Below are 6,215 nucleotides of genomic sequence, written 5' to 3' on the forward strand. Positions count from 1 at the left end.
GTATATTCGGTATTCGGCCGAATAGTAGGCAACATTCGGCCGAATACCGAATATTCGGCAGTGGCCGAATAGGCCGAATACCGAATAGTTGCCGAATATTCGTGGAATCTCTAATCAAAATCCTGACATGTCAGGGGAAATCCTGACATATGACATATTATGGCACCCTACCCTACCTGTAAGTAGATATCTTCTACTGTGTACAAGAAGACTGCTAACTAGAAAAACTTCTAATAAGAATGAATAGGTATGGTATCTAAAGAAGATAAAAATGCTATGTATAAATATAAATATATAATAAATATAAATATTGGGGGACATCTTACACAGATCAACCTAGCCCCAAACTAAGCAAAGCTTGTACTATGGGTACTAGGCGACGATATACATACTTATATAGATAAATATATACTTATATACATAGAAAACATCCATGACTCCGGAACAAATAGGTATTAGTGTTCATCACACAAATAAATGCCCTTACCGGGATTCGAACCCAGGACCATCGGCTTAGCAGGCAGGGTCACTACCCACTAGGCCAGACCGGTCGTCATTTATTTTTTACCTATGTTTCGCATAGGTATTGATTTAGGTAAGTACTTACCTAGGTACCTATTAGGTTTCTTATAGGTAAGTTACCTAAAGGCTTAAGATTTGATTTGCATGAGTAATAAACAAATCTTACTCTTTGACTTTACTTGGCCGGCAAGCGTAGGTGAGCGTTTTCCAAAAAAACTGTACATTTCATTAATGTCTTCAAAATATTGACTTCTTGGGCTCATTTTACTCAGAATCATTTGTACATTCACGCCTCATACATAAAAAAATGTGTCCAAAAATTTCCTTTCCTGATCGTCACATTCTTGTATGAATTTTTTTTTTATTTGTATGAACGTGACGCACTGGAAAAAAAAATTTTCATACAAAATTTTGGGACACATTTTTTCATGTATGAGGCGACAATGTACAAATGATTCTGAGTAAAATGAGCCCAAGAAGTCAATATTTTGAAGACATGAATGAAATGTACACTTTTTTTGGAAAACGCTCAGGTACCTACTCCCATCTAAAATGCCAGCAACGTACTTATAGCCCGTCTTGTTTTGCAGGTGTCCATGGGCGACGGTAACCCTGTTTCAGTCGGTATATTATTATACATTAAGGTATTACCTATATTAAATTACACAAAAATAATAGGTACCTATACCTAAAGCTAATAATTTTGACCTGTCTACGGTTTGTTAGGTACCTACATATTTATTCAGCACATCATTCAGGATGCCCCCTCGTTAGTTAACACTTAAACGAAGTTATTGAAAAAGAAATAAGTAGGTAAGTAACTAAATAAATTAACTAGGTAGGTACTTCAATTATACCTAAATAAAATAAAATAAACCGGCCAAGTGCGAGTCGGACTCGCGCACGGAGGGTTCCGCACCATCAACAAAAAATAGAGCAAAACAAGCAAAAAAACGGTCACACATCCAAGTAGGTACTGACCCCGCCCGACGTTGCTTAACTTCGATCAAAAATCACGTTTGTTGTATGGGAGCCCCACTTAAATCTTTATTTTATTCTGTTTTTAGTATTTGTTGTTATAGCGGCAACAGAAATACATCATCTGTGAAAATTTCAACTGTCTAGCTATCACGGTTCGTGAGATACAGCCTGGTGACAGACGGACGGACGGACGGACGGACGGACAGCGGAGTCTTAGTAATAGGGTCCCGTTTTTACCCTTTGGGTACGGAACCCTAAAAATCGTAAAAAGGTACCTAATCATTATGAGCTATCTGCGGCTGCGGTTATTGGTAGATATTTAGCCTACTCAGGATATTTAGCCTGCTAGCCTAGCAGGTTGTTAAAGTTCTAGTGATGGCCACTTAAAAGGAATAAATTGGGAAAAAATAGATAGGTAGGTAGCAAGGTACATTAACGTACTTACCTAGGTTAAACAGTAGCTAGATACCTAATTAAGTAATTAATTAATTTAAATATGGACAAATAAACCTAACTAAAATTAAACGAGTTTATTGAATTGAAAAAAATTATTTCAGACATAATATCGTCCATATCATTGGTTAGTAACAAAAATCAAAACAAAACAAAGCAATTAAAAATAATGTTAGTATTACTTACGGCTAAAATACAAACTTAAGTATAACTAAACATAACTTTACAATTACGCAGTCTAGATTGCCCGCTGTCACCGGACATGTAATTGTAACCAGTGGTTTATGTAGGTAGGTATTAATCAATTGCTATAAATAAAGTGTAATTCATAAAGTACCTACCTATATTGTTTTAGGATAATTTTAGATTTTTGTAAGGTAGGTAACTATTTAATAAGTACTTTAATTAATAATTAAGTATTTTTGTAGGGCATTAGATAAGAAAGTATGTTTATTAGGTTGGCATTTGTATAAAAAGATTAAGAATTTTCACTGTAGGTGTAAGACCTATGTTTGTAGGTACTGGTATTTATTGTGTAATTAAAATGACAAAAGACAGATGGATTAACTGAAAAGCCAGTAAGATGTTTACATAAGTCTTAATTAATTACATAATTATGTTGGTACCTAGTCTAATTACCTACCTACCTATATGAAATGTAAACAGGAAGCATTTAGGTACCTAACTAGTAAAAAAAAACTGTATGATTAGAAAACATATACACCGAAGTGTTTTTTTAATAACTTTAACGGACTAATTTAAAGCGGTAATCATATATAAATAGGTAAGTTAATTTTTTTAACAAAATTAGGTGAATATATTAGATATTTACTTATCTTAAAAAAAATACATAGTCTTATTTTTACACTTAACGTAATTATTGAAATAAGTAAGTATACTTACTTAATTAATACAAATAATTATTACAAAATAAAGAAATCACAGTTGTGAAAGAAATAGAATTAAACCAAATTCACCATCCGTCGGCAACGTTCGGCCATCGCACACAATATACGAACGTCCAGTTCCATTGCAACTGCCAAACTAAGCTAACTTTGCATAATTGTCTCATTCACGCACATGCAATCGCCGTAATGGGCTCGTAGCCGCTATCTCTGTCGCGCGTGATCGTTAAAATGGCCTCCAAACTGGTTGTTTTGAAGGAGCGCCGCCAACTTTTGTTGCCAGTAATGGGCGGAGCGTACATGCACAGGGCCGTATTTAAACGTTAATATTTTTGAATAATGTATTAATATAAATGTATTTTTAATAAACATCATTAAATTAATAATATTACAATAAATAAAATGTAAGCATTTTTTTAAAGTAAATTTTATTTCTATCAAATGTATTAAGTTTATTGTATTTATATTTTTTTAGAACCGAAGCATTAACCACTTTCATACGTCCTGAGTTTATCAGGTAGGTATCTCATTTAAATGAAAATATAAATTTAATTTAAACTTTAAGATTTTACCTATTATGCCCATTTAAAGTAGACCATCTCACCATTACTATACCACTACTATCATGTTGTAACACTTAAATGAAGGTGTGATATAATAATAATAATATTATAATAATTTAGCCTATATGCTTCCAACTGCTGGGCACAGACATACTGCCGTATTCGAACTTCAAGATATTCACAAGAGACGACACGTACTAGATCCATTCTAGATACGTTATAGTTTAGATTTCAACTAGTTCTCTTGCTAGTGCAGCGCAATTCGAGCAACCAATGTCACTTTTACGATAGATCGTGTTAGATATCTATTAGATGTGAATTAGATCTCTAAGTAATATCTTGTGGAAATCGTTCAAAAGTATCTCCAGAACATATCTCTCTCTTAAACATATCGTATCTTGGCGATGTCTAATAGATATCTATTACAAAATCCGAATCGGGTCCCTCCTCTCAAGCATGAGAGGGTTTGGGCTATAGTCCCAATGCTAGCCCAATGCGATATGCGGTGTGATATAGTTTTCATAATATGTATAAAATAACATTAACAGTTATAGTTAGTATATTAACAGTTTTTATATATGTATATAAAAACTGTTGAAGCACAATCACCCAGGAGTTGGCATATTTTAAGGCACCTACATATAACTAAACGGAGTACTGGGCCTTGAACCAAACCAAAAGTCCAAATATCAAATCTTTTTTTCATAAAGTAAATGTATTTATTGTATGAAATTAAACTGAAAATACTAGTTCTGATCGCGGCCTCGCCCGCGCATTAGTCTAAGTCCGAAATCCTTTAAGCACCTATATATTAGAATAGGTATTTGACCGAGCGTTAGCGAAGATCTCCGGTTTAGCTTAGGCAAAAATGCTTTCGTAGGTATATCCTGATGTTCTCCTCTGCTGGTCGCATTTCTTAACCGAATCTCGTGAAATTTTATAAGTAGGTTTGGTAGTTAGATAGAATTTTTCTATCGTTTCGTTGTTTGGAAAATGATCAAAATGGCGGATAGTTGCCTAAAGGACTTAAGGGCCAGTAGGGTCTATCTATATTAAGAAGTAAGAACCACTTAAGGTTTTGTGAGTTCGCTGTGATAATGATTCATCGAAATATTTTCTTTTTACTACTTTTACTAGGTACATTTTAAGCTTCTCGTGAGACCTACTGCTCACAAAGCCACTAGTGAAATTATTATACCCAATCAATCAAATTTTAATTACACCTACGTCACGGCCATCTCAACAACTAAATACTTAGGTAATTTTAATTTTACAATACGGCCCTGGATATCGGAATTCAAACATGGCGACCAGCGACGCGCTGTGTGACGAACGACCGTCGTGATTGTGTCTATCTTTAATGTGTTTCTTACAAATAAAAGTGTGCCACTAATGTAAAAACGACGTGTGATATTGTGCGCATACATCAGTGTTTTAATTTAGGATTAAACATTAAAATATTCATCTCTAACCAAGTGTTTGTTATTCGTCCGCCGCCATTATGCTATGTGAATAGCCGATGTAAGTCGTCGTAATAAAAGAGATCGATAGGTCTATGCGCGTCCCGTTCTAACGCTAAGTGCGTGCTAAAGGGTGAAAGAGAAGCAATGATCGTTCGGAACAGCCGAATGAACGCGGAATGGTCTAAAATTTGTGTAAATTAAAAAATTAGAAATTATACTGTTTAGATTTTTGTGAATTGTTTATGTTATGGTTAAGTATGTACCTATATTATTTGAATTAGGTACTTTATTAGCAGGTCAAATAAAAAAAATAGGTTAAAATAAAAATCGGTAATAATATGACAAAATTAAGTTAACCTTTGGGACCCCAATGACCGATATATACGCACCGCAGGTCCAACGCCAAAGACGTATTAATCGGTCATAGACCACAGAGCAACATAAACCTAGGTGCATATGCATAAAGTTCAATTTCAGTTTTGACACTAGTTTCGGTGACGGCCAGTCTGAGAGACAGGTTTTGTGTTTGACACGGCGTCGTAAAGGTTAAATAAGTGCCCTGTGAACAAAATGTTACACGTAGGTATAGCACTAAAAATATCTAAGGTCAATGTGGCTAATTCCGTCATAGGGACTATTCCGTCTAAGAGCGTATATTTCTTTGATTTTGCGTATATTGAAAAAAAAACCATTTGCTTTTGATTGCTGAAACTTAAAAGCAATCGCTGCTTTGTCTATGAATTTATCAATTGTGTTCGTTGTTCGAGAAAAACGCAAATGGACGGAATAGCCCTTAATATGACGGAATTAGCCACATTGACCTTACTTACTTATATAATACAAATAGGTATAATAGAAAATGTAAAGTAGGTACAACATGTAAAGTAGGTACAACATACAAGCATTGCTTAGGTAGGTACTATGGGAAGAATACAGTTAAGGAATTTCAGGCAGGTAATTACCTATTAGGTTCTATCTACTCAAATTACTTAAGTACCTAATGGCTTCTTGGTTTTTTAATGCTTTCAATCTTTTAAGTTACGGGGGAGATTCAATTTTTAATTTACTGTACCTTCCTAGTAGCTGCCTACCATAACAGTGGTCCTAACCAAGTAACCACAGACAAAAACGCGCAAAAAGTTTTAAAACAAAGTTTTAATGGTACCTACTTATTTATACCTACATAATGATATCCTATTGAATATTGAGCAGGTTGCCCTTTTTAGGGTTCCGTAGCCAAATGGCAAAAAACGGAACCCTTATAGATTCGTCATGTCTGTCTGTCTGTCTGTCTGTCCGTCTGTCCGTCTGTCCGTCCGTATGTCACA

The sequence above is a fragment of the Cydia amplana genome, chromosome 2 (assembly GCF_948474715.1).
Source record: "Cydia amplana chromosome 2, ilCydAmpl1.1, whole genome shotgun sequence".
NCBI lineage: Eukaryota > Metazoa > Arthropoda > Insecta > Lepidoptera > Tortricidae > Cydia > Cydia amplana.